Below are 16,851 nucleotides of genomic sequence, written 5' to 3'. Positions count from 1 at the left end.
TCAGGAAGCATCAAACTCCTTCCTGGCACCAGGCACCCCCGGCACCCTCTGGGGCAAACTGAGACCAGTCCTCTCATCACAGCCATCTCCAGTCCTCCGCGGGTCCCCAGACCCTCGGCATTGTATGGAGGCAGAGTGGGGTATCACTCCAATGTGGTCACCAAGGGAGGACTCTTCATCAGAGTCCGAAGGGGAAACCTATGTGCAGCCTAAAAGTCACTACTAGTACCAAGCCTATGTGTCATGAGACCTCAGCCGGCACCTGGCCAATGTCTCAATGGCCTATGCAGTGGCCATGCTGGAACCCTTGGGGGTTTCCCCCAGTAGCAGGTCCTCCCTCCCATCGATCATACTCGGTGGTTTCAGAGAGGTGGGCTACCATCCCTTTCTACTCGGCACTGGACCCTGACTCTGGTACTGACCCCAGTACCAACATCCAAGATGTGGCTCCCATGGACATCATTGAGGCTGAGAAAGAGGAAGGAGCCCCTCCTTCGGTGCAAGCCACCTCCTTCTCCTCCTCGGAACATAAGAGTGGCCATACTGGGTCAGATCAAAGGTCCATCTAGCCCAGGAGCCTGTCTTCTGACAGTGGCCAATGCCAGGTGCCCCAGAGGGAATGAACAGAACAGGGAATCATCAAGTGATCCATCCGCTGTCGCCCTTTCCTAAATTCTGGCAAACAGAGGCTAGGGACACCATTTCTGCACATCCTGGCTAATAGACATTGATGGACCTGTCCTCCATGAACTTATCTAATTCTTTTTTGAACCCTGTTATAGTCTTGACCTTCACAACATCCTATGGCAAGGAATTCCACAGGGTGACTGTGCATTGTGTGAAAAGACAAGGCTATCTCAGGGTCCAGTAGCTCACTTCCATAGGTTGACTTCAGGACCTTTTGAAGAGAATAGCACCTAACCTGGGGCTGGAGATTGAGGAGCTTAAGGAAATATCCCACAGCCTTTTTGACATTCTGGCTGTGGTAGCTTCACTCACAGGGGCCTTACCATTAACAAGTCTGCAATGGGTCTGGTCAAGGCCCTCTGGCAAACTGCTTCTTCTCTGCCCCCCTTCCCCTCAAAGAGGACAGAGAAGAAATATTATGGGCCAGCAAGCAGGTTTGAGTACCTGTACTTGCGCATACATCCGGATTCTCTGGTTGCGTTAGCAGCCAACAAGAGGGATAGGCAGGGCCAGACAAATGCTACCCCTAAACAAAGAGACACAAAAAAACTGAACCTGTTTGGGAGAAAGGTTTATTGAATGAGTAGCCTTCAACTGCGTATCTCTAACCAGCAAGCTTTGCTGGGGAGATACAATTACAATTGGTGGGACTCCCTGGCCAAGTTTAAAGACTCTCTGCCTCAAGATTCAAGGCAGGAATTCACTGCCCTTTTGGAGGAGGGTGAGATTGTGGCCAGGACCAATCTCCAGGTGGCTCTGGATGCAGCCAACTTGGCAGCCCGGACAATGGCCTGAGCTGTCACCATGAGGCATTGCTCTTGGCTCCAGTTCTTGGGACTTCCTCATGAGTCCAGCAGTCTATCCAGGATTTCCCTTTTGAAGGCTCCTCACAGTTCTCTGTGCAGACAGGCACAAGGCTTCACAGCCTGAAGGACTCAGGGGCCATCCTCTGGCTCTTCACCTGTCCCCTTGCTCCACCTCCGCCTGCTCCTGGATCTCCTCACCCAGGACCGGGGCAAAATCCACCACCTTAATCCCAGCCCTCTTTATCTCACCACCTGGTTTTTGGATGGGGCTTGCGTGCAGATAATGCCTGTTCGACGCTGGTGGGACTCATCCTTACATACAGTAGATGTGCCTCCACCAGAGCATGCTGCAGAGCAAATTGGACACATTTCACCTTCTGGGCTTGGCATCATTGCCTTTCACTACTACCAGCACTTGCCTCATCCCATAATTACCTGCTTCCTGAAGGGGCTGCTGAAAACCTTCCTGCCAATGCTTGTACCCACCCCCTCCTGGAACCTCAATCTTAATGCTTTCCACTCTCACCAGACCCCCCCTTTGAGGCCTTGTCCATCTGCTCCATCTCCCACCTTTCCATGAAGGTCATTTTTCTTGTGGCTATCACTTCTGTTCGGCAGGTCAGCGAACTGGCTGCCATGATGGCCAGTGCCCCTTATACAGTCTTCCACAGGGACAAGGTTTCCTTATGCCTTCACCCCAAATTTCTCCCAAAGGTGGTCTCAGACTTACACCTCAACCAGTCTATTCACCTCCTGATCTTCCATCCTAAGCCATATGCTGTTCCTGTGGACAGAACCCTACACTCACTTGGTGTCCGCCTTGTATTTGCATTCTACCTTGACAGAACCTATGCCTTTCATGCCTCTCCATGCCACTTCGTGGCCATTGCGGACAGATCCTAGGTTCAAGCCCTTTCTTTCCAGTGTATCTCAAAGTGGGTCTCTGCCTGCATCCAAGTGTGCTACGTGCTAACATCCCACCGTCTGACCAGACTATGGCACACTCAACATGGGCGCAGATGGCCATCTCCGTCTTCCTTGTAGACATATACTGGCATGACCTCTTCCAGGCAGCCACATAGTGTTCTGTGCATACCATCACCACTCACTACTCCATCTCCTCTGCTGTAGTCCACACTGGTTGGTGGTAAGAGGATGAAACAGTGGGCGTCATGCTGCACAGTTTCATATAACCTCACCTGCAACATGATGCTATGGGTGGTGCACATGCGATACGACGGATACTGCTACGGAGATCTTCCGCTGCATGATGCGCATGCACACACCAGTAGGGACCACACATCTCGAAGAACTTCCAGTTACAGTAACCTCCTGTTTTGCACTTCTACAACCAAATCAGCACAAATCATATTACGTTATCACTTGTACCCATTTTATGACCATCCCATGTGATATATAACTTACACCACTATTTATCTCGTTACTTCACATCAGAATTTGGTCCATGTGTGTATCTAGCCTTACAAACATGTCCCCATGTCATGACTTCTCAGGAAGGAAGGAAATAGGAGCCCCAGTAAAGTAAAATATAAAGACCATCCGGGTTTGCTTTGCACAGCAGTAAGACTGCATCATTCTTAGGCTTTCAGAAAGATTGTGTAGCCTCAGGGGCACATTTTTTTTTATTTTTTTTTTTTTGTGTTGGCGTAGTTTGGCCTATGGGGGAACGTGAGGGCACAAAAGGTATTGTGACAATTTCTGAGTGGACAAGAAAATGTATTTGGACTCCAGGAGGAGATTCACTTGGTAAGAGAAGTGAATGCTCCCATACACCAGAATAATGTAGTTTAGTCTAATATATTGACCAATACGTGCACACCTGAGTAGAGGTATTAGATGGCAAAAGTAATAGCAGTCCTATATTGGAGCCAGATGCCCCTTGTAGGTCTTTTCCATCTGTGATTTGATACTTATTCCAAGTGCAGCTACCCTTAGTACTGCAGATATCAGAATTTTCTCAGTTTTCCAGGCAGACAGTATTCTCTTTGTGCTTCTCCCGAAGGCTATTCCAAATAGTTCTCAGTTGTAGAAGCTTTCAGTCTTAAACCACCCTTCTGCATCCTATGATGTTTTCTCTAGTTCTTCTAAATGCTGAACATGCTTTGGCCATATGATTCTGGGAGCCTGGGAAGTGGGTTGTCCTCTTTGTTTGTAGGTGTTTTGCAATACAATAGAAAAACCACTTAAATGCAATGATCCTGCCTCCTAAACACAATGGACCACATTCATCATGAAGCCAGTGGAGTTAGACCAGAAATGAATTTGACCCAAGGTCTCTTGTGTCCACTGGGTGTTTATAGCCCATCCATCCATTTTGATGATACATGTTATTCCCCCCAAATACTCATCTCACTTCAGAATTAAGTATATGTGCAGTAGCTGTTAACCCCTTTGTTGGGTTCCCGCATTATAATTTATTTCAATAAAGTTATTAGTTTTAGATACTTGCCACATTATTTTGAATACATAGATCCTATAAACCCAGAATCCAGCCCTGATTGCTCCACTCCCCCACACTCCCTCTGCCAGGGTTTGAGAGGGTTATCCCAAAGGCCTATATAGCCAAAGCAATTCACATCAGCAAAACCTTTATTTGAATTACCCTAAGTCATGTGACTTACTGTAAATAGTCAGTGCTCTTCCCCCATTGCCAAGACTAATTTAGTATTAGTCATCTCCTCTCCCACTATCTCTGGTGGTCTAGCAAAACAGCAGTTTTAATTATTAGTGGGTTAAAAAACTAAGGAACAATGTGGAAAAATACTGCAAAATGTTAAATCAAAGGAAAAAAGTGATGTAATTTCATAGGTTTAAAACAGGAAATAAAAATAAGTGGGTTTTGAATCCCCAGGGAAAAAGAGGAATGCCTTTAATAGCCTTTAAGGCTTTACAGAAATGTTCCATTTACTTGCCAGGTGCTTGATACTAAAGAAAGAAAAACATTTTTATCCCGCTCTGGGCCATTTTAATAGTACTTTGTGTGTCAAATAAGACAGTGCACTTTAAAACTTCACAGGAAGAAGTTTAAAATGTAATTGGCACAGCAAGAGGAAATTTCAAATTAAATAGAGTTACAGCCTTCAAACAAAAACATTAATTGGGAGGGGATCTGGTTTTTTGGGTGTTTTTTTTTTTTAAAACTTGATGATACACTCTAGAAGGAGCTACATTGCTGTTCTCAACTTAACATTGCATAAATTCATGGGACTTAATATAACATAAATTCAGTACAAGCTTTTCATCCCCCCTGGGGCATTTCAGATGTATTTCCCATTCAATCACATTTTTAAAACATATTTAAGATATACTGTATAATCACTTGCTAGGCTTTAGACTGTAAACTGTAGTTGAACTTGGCTCTCAGGAATAATCTTTTAAAATGAAACTATAGTAAATTTGCCCCCATTTTGTAGTAAGAAAGAGGAAGATGGTATTGTCTGACAAGCTAAATTGTGCACTATTGGTGTTTCCAAAAAGAGGATTAGCTGTAAAATACATCTCTCCAGACTGAGTAAACTTGCAAAACCAGAGAGTTAGCAATTCTAAGCTTAAAGAATAGGCTTGGTAAGAAATACCATTCCACAGACTTAGGTCAAAACCTGATACCCTTACTCATACTGAATAGCACGTTGCTCTACAAGTAGTCCATTGAAGTAAATGAGGTTACTCATGGAGTAAAGTACTATTCAGTGGGGTAAGATTTGTTCAAAAATGAATTGGAGAGATAGCCAACAGAAATTCACCATTGAGTGGACTTTATTTCCATGAATTTTATTACATTTATTTCACTTGGTTATTTTTAACTATGGGCTAAATTTTGCCAGAAGAACATTGTATTTTGGGGGGGACTAGAGGGGGGGAGAGTGTGTAAGTGACAATATTGCATATTATCATGGGTTAGCATTTCTGGGTTTGGCAGAAGAACAGGGCCGGCGTTTCCATTTAGGAACGCCTGCGGGAGGTCCACCAGAGCTGCGGGACCGGTGAGCCGGCCCTGCGCTTAGGGTGCCAAAAACCCTGGCGCCACTCCTGCAGAAGAAGCAAGTTTTTAGAAGTGGTTCCTCCTACAGACACATTTTTTTGTCAGGGTTTGTACTGTAAGGTTCGGCTCACTGGTCTCCTGCTATAGCTATGATTGCAAACTAATCTGCAGGAAAGATGAATGCATGGCATGCTTTGAATATGAAAATTGCAAATTGAATGCTGTGAAGTACCTGGTGAAAGCCATTAAACACACTGCAGTGCTAACAAGTACAAAGATATTAGTATACGAAGACATCATGATGCACAGGCATTATAGTTCATGGGTTTGAAATCAGGCCTATGCGGTGAGAGAGGTTCTTGGTTGTTGTTTGTTTAGCAGAACTTCTATTCAGGTTTACACTGAAGCTGCTCCCACTAGTTTTTGAGCTGGAGCCAACCTAGCAGCATTTAGGGTAGAGAGAAGCTCATAGAAAGAAAGCAGCTTCTGTAGAATTTTTAAAAATAAGTCATTTTCTGAGTAATTTGTTGCTCTACCATAGGTGCTTGGTAGAGGGAGTGCATTATAGAACACAGTGAGCCCTTCCTGTGAACCTTCCCATGTTAAATGCGTAATTTGGCTACAGGTGCTGGCAGCACAAATGTCTCTGGAGGGGCATGTCTTGGCATGTTGAGGGTGGGGGCCATGAGCCACCTGCCCCCCATCAATGCCTGCTGTGCTGTGCTGTGCTGAGTGAAGCGCTGACTATGCTTGTGGTACAGATGTAGAAAGCATCTACATCTGTCCTGTCCCGTGCATTCTTACAGCGTAATAGGAGACAGCGGGGCTCGGAACATTGGGCAGTGCACCTCCTTCCTCTAGCCAGGAAGGCTCTGGCTCTGCAAAGACATACTGGAGCCCAGTACATTTTGGGGTGTGGAAACACAATCCTCTTAAATTTCAAAATTGGAACACTAATAATTTTTGTTGCCCTTTTCTGTACCTTTTCCAATTCCAATATATCTTTTTTTAGATGATTTATACCCACAGAAGATCTGCCCCATAATTTTCTGTTTTTAAATTCATAAAACATCTCTATTGCAACCAATTTCTTTATTTTATTTTTATTTTGTTGTATTAGTACCATCCTAGTTTCTGGGCTGTTTACAAAGAAACAAAACACACCTGTGTGCAGTGGCTCTCAACCTTTCCAGACTACTGTACCCCTTTCAGGAGTCTGATTTGTTTTGTGTACCCCTAACTTACACCTCACTTATAAACTACTTGCTTACAAAATCAGACATAAAAATACACAAGTGTCACAGCACACTATTACTGGAAAATTTCCTACTTTCTCATTTTTACATATAATTATAAAATAAATAGACTGGAATATAAATATTGTACTTACATTTCAATGTATAGTATAGACAGCGGTATAAAGTCATTGTATGAAATTTGCTAGTGCTTTTTATGTAGCCTGTTGTAAAACTATGCAAATATCTAGATGAATTGATGTACTCTTTGGAAGACCTCTGTGTACCCCCAGGGGTACACGTACTCCTGGTTGAGAACCACTGCTGTATAGCACACTTAATTGACGGTCATAGAAATAACAATGAAACTGCTTCCTCATTAACAGTAAACCCATCAACATACCCACCATATTCCCATCCCATCAACCTCCTTCTTGCACCAGAGGCCTGTAAAAAATGTGGGCATTGCAGCATGAACAGAAGGTGAATAAATCCAGGCACTCCCAATCATTCTGCTGTTCTCAGTGGAATACCTATGCTATTTTTTTATGTAAAACAAGCCACTGTTGTTACTACCAGTGCAGCTCCACCAGCAGTACCAACGGTGGGAGTGCTAATGTAGACCAGTCGTTGAATCATCTGAATCCCCTGTTCAGAACAGGTCGAGAGGACAGCTGTTAGAAAGTTGGTGGCTGCCAACAGCTGTTATCACCAGTGCCCCTATCAATGTTTCATTGGAAAATGAAGCTGTGTTGCAATTTCAAGTGAGGTATTCATAGTAGGGTGATAAAAATGCCTAAACTGTATTGACACCATTCCTAGAAAACAGGTATTGAATGTTGTAATACAGACAGGTACTCAGGTTGGTGTGTTGCAGTGTCAAGAGGAGAGTTTTAGCAACACCACTGCAGAAATTGCTTTTTTTTCTGCCCCTCCCCCACTTCCTGCCTTCTGTTGGCTAATCTGTAGTATGATTTTTCAGCTAAATAATGGAAGTGTAGATGTGTGTGGGGCCGGGGGGAGAAGTAGCCCAGAGTGCCAAGGTACTGGACCACAGTTTGATGCTTCTAGTCTTCCATTACCACACAGAAGAAACATCAATAATATAGCGCACAAAATGAAGATCTGGAACTGATCTTAAATATTTATGCCTTTAAGTCCCATATTGTTGCTGGAGTTAGTACTTGACAAAGTGATTATACTGTGGTGTAGTTCAGAATGTATTTATTTATTAAAACAAAAAAGTGTCTTGTTGACTTTCATTAGAAAAGATCCCCATTCCCATGACAAGAAAATTACAACCCTTTTTTATTAAGAATATGCAAACCAGTTCTAACATTAATTGGTCCCAAAGAAAATTATGTATGTGCTCCATTTTCCTGTATACACATCTGACATTTTCCCTCATCTATCACCTACTGAATTATCAATGCATATTCTCTTGTTCTACCTCTGACAACTCGTGACAGCTCAGCACTCATCTCATGACTTTGAAAACCATAAGGGAAGAATCATTCTGGCAGCTTTAATGTTTGCAGATAATTGAAGTAGGAGGAAGGTTTGGAGTTGCAGTCAGACTTGGCAGATCCATGTACTCATGCTTGTGTGCATGCATACAGTGTGGGCACACATCATTGGAAATAGCCATCCAAACAGATCTGTCCAAAATGAGTATATGAGAGAGAGAGTGTATGTGTGTAACCACTCCAGCAATTTATATTTTACAGTCCAGTTTTTAGATGCTCTATTGATTGCTTTTCAGAGATATAGGTAAAGTTGCAAAACATAATATTCTGTTTGAAGCCCAAATATGTAATCTTTAGGAAAAAGCTGGGTTTGTGTTTGAGTTTTATGATTGGTGATTTCTGAGCTTTATTATCCTTATCATCTGCAAAGCTTTGCAGGGTCAGCAGAAAGAGTGAGTTTCTGCTGACTGATCGGGCTTGTGTTCATTCTTGTTAATCAGCTTCCTGAGCTATGACAGAGTTCCGGAGCCTCACTGTCTCAGGTGGTTTAGCTCATTCTACCACAATAGCTAGTGTTTAAAGAAAAAAATTACCATTAATTCCAGTCACCTATCCGAGTTATCTGAGAACATTTATTCTCATAGTATGTGGTATTAATGGTTCTCAATAATTTTGCTGTATCATTTGGATATGTTAACCACTGAAGGCCAAGGTAAACATCCCAGTTTTAGAATAATCTTCTTATAAAAAAATCCCTGCTTATTGAGTCAAAAACATCTGTGAACTATTTGTTCACTTTTCTAGCATTTATTTTTACAGTTTTACTGAAAAAAACCCGTTTAAAGACACTAAAAGGCATTTACACACAATTCTTACACAGTTGAGTACTACAATTTTTTTTAATTATGTACTTTACAACTGCTATCTTTCCATCAAATAATAGCAGTACTCACTTTGGGGTGTGCTTTTGCATCTCCTATTAAAACTAATGGGAATGGGACATACAACTTGACTACCTTACCGAATGGAGTTGAACACTTCTTACACTTAAATGTAAGCGTCTGAGATGGCTATAAAAGTAAGGTTAGGACCCAAAAAATCTTTGAAAATCTAGAAGAGTTAAATAGTGTTTATTCGTTATCTCTTGCGTATTAAAAGAAGTAAATAGTCTTAAAGTCCTTGTCTGACCTCAGAGTGTCCTATCAATATTAACCTGAGAACAGTACTATGCAACCAAAACAATAGATCAGTAATCAGGTTTTATATTCAGTGCGGCACACACCAGATCCACACATTCCTAGGAGTTAAAAGAAATTAGTGTGATAAAGTTCCTCCTCTACCTTGGTGGGTCCTGCACTTATTGGCGGTGTAGCAATACAGGCTCATGCCTGTGGCGCCTCCTGCTGGTTGTCCTTGGGAATTAGCTCTTTTTCCAGCCAGGCGCGCCCTCTGCAGGCCGGTGATCCGCCTGTCCCCTGGCCCCCTGTGTCCCTCCCAAGACCCTGGTGCCCCTTTAACTGGGTTCTGCCCCATTGGCAGTACCCCCACAGTTCTGGGTCTCCGCCTCCCAGGGGAACCCCACCCACTATCCCCACCTCACCTCAGTTTAAGGCCACTGCCAGTCATTGTCTTGCCCCCGCGCCCTAGGGCAGACTGCAGTATCAGCCTACTCATCACTGGCAAGGTTGGGTTTGGACCTGCTGCCTTTGTCTACCCTTGGGCTGCTCTCTGCAACCCCCAATACCTATTAGCCCAATGCTAGGCCACAACCTAAGGCTTTCCAGGCTGGAGCTCCCCAGCTCCTCTGCCTTTCCTCTGCCCTGCTTCACTCAGGTAACCTGTCTCTAGCTCCCTGCAACCAGGCCATTCTCTCTCTACAGGCAGGGAGAGACTGTCCTGAGCTTCTGGCTGCCCTGGCCTGCTTGTAAGGCCCAGTTGGTCTGTTTGGGGCATGGCCCCAGGTGCAGCCACTTCCCCCAGTCAGTGGGGGTTTTGCTCCTTTCCCCAGCCCCAACCCTCTGCAGGGCTTTTCCAACCACTTCAGGGCTGGAGTGGGTGTTCGTCCCACTACAGCGGATTTTGCTAGCCTCAAAGATCTTCCTGTTTTGAATCAGGAGTTGGGAGGTTTGGGGGGGAACCCGGGCCCATCCTCTACCCCAGGTTCCAGCCCAGGGCCCTGTGGACTCCAGCTGTCTAGAGTGCCTCCTGTAACAGCTGCATGACAGCTACAACTCCCTGGGCTACTTCCCCATGGCCTCCTCCCAACACCAACTTTGTTGTCACTACAGGACTTTCTGCCTCATGGCTGTTAACACTTGTACTCCTCAGTCCTCCAGCAGCACATCTTCTCAGTCCCAGCTCCTTATGTATACCTCAGTAACTGGAGTGAGAGCCTTTTTATACCACGTGTCCTGATTAGCCTTAATTAATTCTAGTAACTTCCCAATTGCCTACAGGTGTCCTAATTAGCCTGCCTGCCTTAAGTAGTTCTAGAAAGTTCCTGAGTGTCCTGGAATAGTCCCTGTTATCTTACCCAGGGAAAAGGGATCTGCTTAACCTGGAGCTAATGTACCACCTTCGACCACTCTCTTGTAGCCATCTGGCCTGAACCTGTCACATTAGAGAAAATACCTATTCGGTGATATTGTCCATCTCTCTGTGAAGTAATTGTTCAGGACAGCATATTCTCAAGTGAGTCGTCTGTTTTAGTTTTTTCAGTTACTGAAGTGAAGAGGCTTTCGCTACTTCCCTTGGATAACTATTCTACAGTCTAAGGCTATGTCTACACTAGAGAGCTTATAGCAGCGCAGCTGTACCGACGCAGGTGCGCCACTGTAAGATCTCTAGTGTAGCCGCTCTATGCCGATGGGAGAGAGCTTTCTTGTTGATATCATTAATCCACCCCCCAACGAGTGGCATAACTTATGTCTCTCAGAGGGGAGGAATATTCACACCGCTGAGCGACATAAATTTTGCCAGCATAAGTGATAGTGTAGACATAGCCTTATGAACCACACATACGGGAAATATTTCCTGATATTTGGTTGAATGTTTCCTTTGCTTAATTTCATCCCATTATTATAGCCCTAAATATAGTTTTAATAATTCCTCCCCTTGCTTGGTGTGTACCTGAAAGAAAAGTGAATAATTTGTAACAATTTTTTTGATGAATTCAGCCACTTTTCATGGTCACAAAACTGGTTACAATTTGCAGAATTTATATGCTTTTGAAATTATTCACTATGTACTTTTTAATGAATAATTTTTGATTAAATTAATAAATCTGTAGTTTGGACACAGGTAGTTTATTGCACACTTTTGAAACTCACAATATGTTGTTCAGTCTTGATTGGACACACAGAATGCATAGCATTGTTTCCTTAGTGGATGAGCTAACTCTTAGAACCTGATTTTTCATGCAAATATGTGTGGTTCTGAATTAAACACTTACTTTCCTAAAATATTCTGCAATATTCATTTAAAATTCCATGTTTCTGTGAACATTCTTGCCAGTGACTAGAATATTTTTGGAAAAGTGGTGCCAACATAGCCAAAGCATATTAATCTTTTTAAATTTGAAGCAGTGTTCACAGGAAAAATGTTGAAGGTACATGCTTCAAATCTCAGTAGATAGTTATCACATTCCCCCTTAAGTATAATCTAAGCAAGCTATGCTATTTTTTTAAAGCTTTTTTTATGTCACTTCATTCAGCCACTTAGTTATCTTTCTAGTTATCTTATCTTTCTAGTACAGAGGTGCTCAAAATCATGAGCAATATTTTAGGTATGTTCATATTAGTGCTTTATATAATAGGTCTGTCACCTCATTTGGCAATTATGCGCTACCTCTGCATGTGCAGTTTAAAATAGGGTTTAGTTTTTATTCTTCATATTTCATAGCATCATGTTTTCATATCAAATGTGTTGTCTGCAATCACCCTTACCTGTTTTTCATCATCAATGCTTTACCTTGCACTGAATTACATTTCCCAGGTTGTATCTAAACTAAAACTATTGTCTTCTCAAATATGATGTTAGGTGTCCTGTGCTGTTTGATGTGCTGTATTTCAGAAGAGATATAAAACGGTGGTTTGGAACCCTCTCTCATGACTGAAAACCCCCAAGTGCTGGGTGGGGTAGTGTCACAAGAAGTGTGTTATTCTCAGTATGCTGGCCAAATTATAGTTTGGAGAATTACATTCTTCCCATCTGAATTCCCCTTGCCTTGTCAATTGGATATGGTATTCTTCTTCACTTCCTGCTTGAAACTGTTGTGTAGTATCAGTCTGAACTTCAACAATTGCCAGGTTTCAGTCCAAAGGTAATTCAGTAATGTGCTGCCAATATTTCAACAATGAACTCCTTCAAAAAAATTCTACCTATGTTGCCAATACAGGTAACGTTTCCGGTTAAAATATGCTCCCATCCCCCAGACTGAAAACGGGGTGCAGGCCCTCGCTGAGTGGAGAGGGTGCTGCAGCATGGTGATGGCTTAAACTGCAGCCAGCTCAGTCCCAGACGCAGTGGGGTGAAAATGTGAACAAGCTGAGCCAGCCTCAATATTTTGGTGTAGGCCTCTGCGATAGTGCTGAGAGATGGATCTTGAGCCAGCACTCTGGTCACTGTTAGCACTAATTAGATTCCCCTGGAGAAGGCCTAATTGGCCATGGGTCTAGGAATTAATGAGCTAATTAGGCCATTAACAGGCAAGTGATTTATAAAGAGCACAGCAGGAGGGAAGTGCCTGGGGGAGGCAGGAATGAGTGTTTACCTGATTCGAGGAATTCTCTGATTAGACACCTCAGCCCCTGCTTCCCTGGGAGAAGGGACCAGAAAACTGGGAAATAGTGCAGAGGTGTGGCTGCACTGATAGGTAGTGGTGAAGAGGTTAAGACATTATAAATAAAGTACATGCTGCTGTTTATAAGCAAGCTGTCAGGGACCCATTATAGCTGAACCCAGATAGGTAAGGGGAACAAGCCCTTGTTCATCTAATGAACCTGGCCCCCCTGATGGCTAAAGCTTCCAACAGGCACATTCTGAAAACCTGCAGCAGGCCTGCATCTCTAGCTCCTCATTAGCATTCCGTGCTTATAGCTGTTTCTGATCTCATTCCTGTTCCCGGCTCTGGTTCTGACCTCTGGCTTATGGCCATTGGTTCTGGATTGCTCTTTGGATTTGGTATTCAGCTTCTGACTATGACTCTGAGCCTTGGCTCCTGATTCCTGGTGCTGGCTCGCTCCCTGGACTTGGTAACTCAGCTCCTGATTAGGGCTGTAGCTGCTAGGCCTGGTCACCTCTGCTCCAACCACTAGGTGAGCCTCCTGCACTGACCATTAGGTAAGACAATCCACAGCCTGGTCCTTAACAGCAGGTCTCAGACCAGTCGGTTTGTGAAAGAGGTGGGTACATTGTAGGCTTATCACAATCTCTGAACCATGCCCCTCCAGTGCTGGTTTTCCTGGACAACATATTGATTTTTTGTTCATTGTTCTTGCATCACAGTAAAGAAGCCTGGCTAAGGATTTGGGTAGGGTTATCAGATGGTTCTTTGGGACACCACCAACTTGGCTGACCCTTTTACCCAAACAGTGTGTTTGGATGTGGGTGCCTAGGTATCTCACACACACACACACACACACACACACACACACACACACACACACACACACACACCAGCTGTAGAAGTGAAACCCAGCTCCTTGTTCCTTTCAGCTTTAAGTTTTCAAGGTATGGTTGCAAGTAAAAAGGGTGGAAACATAGTTTATATTTTAAATGAATATTACTCCATCCTGGTGCTGTGGCGAGGTAAGACTCACTGGCACGGCACCTCCTGCTGGTTATTCAGGGAATTAGCTCTTTTCCAGCTCCAGAACGCCCTCTACCAGCTGATGTCTCGCCTGCCGCTGGTCCCCATGTCTCTCCCAGACCCTGGTGCCCTTTGCCCAGAGGTTCTTCCCACTGCAGTACCCCCTCACTCTGGGTTTCCCCTCCTACCCCCTATCCCCACCTTGCCTCAGTGGCTACTGCCAGTCATCACCTAGCCCTTGCTCCCTGGGGCAGATAGCAGTTTGTAAACCACTCATCAGCCAGCTGCCTCTGCTTATATCTGGGCTGCCCCTCTGCAGCCCTAGTACCCTTTTGTGGGCCTTTAGCTTGGCCTGCAGCCTGGGGCTTTGCTAGGCTGGAGCTCCCCAGCTCCCTCTGCCCTTCCCCAGCACTGCTCTACCCTAGGTACCCTCCTCAGCTTCCCAGGCAGCCAGATCCTTTTCTCTCTAAAGCTAGAGAGAGTCTCTCCCCCAGTTTCTGGCCCTCAGCCCTCTTATGGGGCCAGCCGTGGCCTGATTGGGGTGTGGCCCTACCTGTGACTGCTTTACCTCAATCAGCCTAGCTCCCTTCCCCCTCCTCCATAGCCCTCTCCCAGGGCTCTTTTAAGCCCTTCAGGGCATGAGCAGGGTGACTACCCCACTACAGATGCCCAAAGGTCATATCTGTTTTCAAAGGATTTACATGAGTCTGCTCCAGCTCATTAATGAGATGGATGAATTAACTTCTCTGAATAGTGTGTGACTGTTCTGGCAATTTCCTGCTATATCTGTAGGAGATTTTGCTGTATTGGGTTTAGATATCATTGTGGGTTAGGGACAGTATGTAATTCTACAGGGGAGGGTAAGCATAGCTCCCAGGAACTAACAATGTGGGGGGTGAAGGGGGCATTAACTCAGGTTGTAACCTCCAGAGAAGTACCACCACCTAGAGAAGCTCACATATACTAGGTCAAACTGGATTCTCCAGAGACCAACAGACTAGAGCTATTTGGATAAACAGCCTGAGTTTAAACTGTCTCAGAGTCTTCTGTCTGATCCAGCAAAGGGACTGGACTTGTGGGCCAAGGGGTACCCTGCCCCTTGTGAAAGGGGTGAAAGACTCTGGCCGACTATGGTCCCAGAAGACTGATGGGTGACCTCTGGTAAGCTGTTAGCATGTGCATAGGAACACAATTTTTTTTTATATTTTCTCTGTAATGCTTGTACCTGAAGAATAAATGCTTGCTTACAAGAGATATGTGATACCTTGTAACTGCTGCTCATTATACTAGTCATAGCCCTCAGAGAGAAAACAAAGCAGAGGCACTGGCCTTTTTAGGCAGTCTGGCTTGCTGGGGATATCTCAGTGTAATCCAGGGAGCTGAGCAGTCTTGAACCCCTCTTATCAGGCCTGAGTGTGATTCAGGTCTCTGCCCAACAGAGGTGATGGTTGGGAGCTGGAATCCTTTAAGTGAGTGCCTGTGAGTGACCAGGGAAGGGGAAATACAGGTGCGGTTACCCCTAAACTGTGACGTGATATACCTTGTATATCAATAAAGTGCTTTGAGTTCCTTTAAGATGAATTATGCTATATATAGAAGCGCACTCTGTCCTATGTCTTAGCCAAGAGTTAAAGTAAAGATGAAGCATTTCTCTGCCAAACAGCTTTTAGGGCCTGATGCTGCACTGTTGAAGTTAATGGGACTATTAACATTCTCTTCAGTGACAGTACAACCAGACCCTTAATACACAAGTGCTTTCCTCCAGTCTGCTATTCCTATCTCCCTTTGGCTTCGTCCCTGCTGTTTGTTTATATCCCATCCAAACTCCCCACAAGCTTTAGGAACAAGTGTAGGCCGCCAGCTGGACTCTTCAGCATTTCCCTCACTGAACTCCCTGTTGTTCATTTAGGCTGGAGTGAGTCCAAGTATGGAGTGACTCCTCTCTACTATCCTGATACTAGCTATAGGGTCTTCTGGCTACACAGAGAAGGATTTTAATCATCTGCTCACCAGTATTCATTCCTATGTTCTTTCCCTCTTTCTTTGAGTTCTAATGACTGTTATGTGGTGTAAAGAAAGTAGAAAAATCTTTGCAGCCCAGCTTACAGGTACTGTTTTGAATTTGCCTCTTCTGACAAGAAAGTTCTTAAGAAGACTTTTACAATTGTCCTTCAGAGGTGTGAATCCAACTAAGATAACACCCCTAACTCTCTTTTAAGATTTCAAGATTTGTTTTTGCTTTCAAACATTTATTTTAAAATTACCTATCTTCAAATATGCCATTGTAGAGAAGAGGGGCTTTTGAAGGTTTAACAGTGGCTGCTGAGTTTCATTCAGAAGCAGTACATTCAAAACAGCTGAGATTTCATTTCTTTGGCAGGACCCAGCAAATCCTGCACTGTCTCACATTGCCAGCTTTAAAGTATTGTATTTCCCACTACTGTACTTAAATCCAGAAGCCTAGAGAGTAAACTCCTTGGGGCAGGGGCAATGTAATCCCATGTGTTAGCATGACTCCTAGTCCCTGATCCCAATGGGGCCTTTGGGCACTAGTGCAATGCAACTAACTAATAATAATTAAGGATACGATTTCATGACAGATTCTGTGACTTTAGTGGACCTCTGTGACTTCTGCTTCAGGGGCATGGTGGGACTCTGGGCTGTCAGTTCCCCCCACCCCCACGGACAGGTTGTGGGTTTCTTTGAATTTTTGTTTATTGCCTGTGACCTGTTCATGGATTTTATTAAAAATAACCATGACAAAATCTTAACCTTAATAATAATAGTATGTAAGGCATTCAAATGAAGAGTTAGTTCTGTGGCCTAACTCTGCTTACATTGAATA

At 44.1% G+C, this 16,851-nt stretch overlaps 1 protein-coding gene across 2 annotated transcripts in view; it reads left to right on the top strand.

Annotated features, from left to right (window-relative positions):
- The window catches only part of ATP8A2 (ATPase phospholipid transporting 8A2), a 591,777-nt gene that overhangs the window by 259,716 nt on the left and 315,210 nt on the right, over positions 1-16,851 (top strand). The window lies entirely within an intron of this gene.

This window comes from Gopherus evgoodei, chromosome 1 (genome assembly GCF_007399415.2).
Source record: "Gopherus evgoodei ecotype Sinaloan lineage chromosome 1, rGopEvg1_v1.p, whole genome shotgun sequence".
Lineage (NCBI taxonomy): Eukaryota > Metazoa > Chordata > Testudines > Testudinidae > Gopherus > Gopherus evgoodei.
This window is presented reverse-complemented; position numbering and strand designations above follow the sequence as displayed.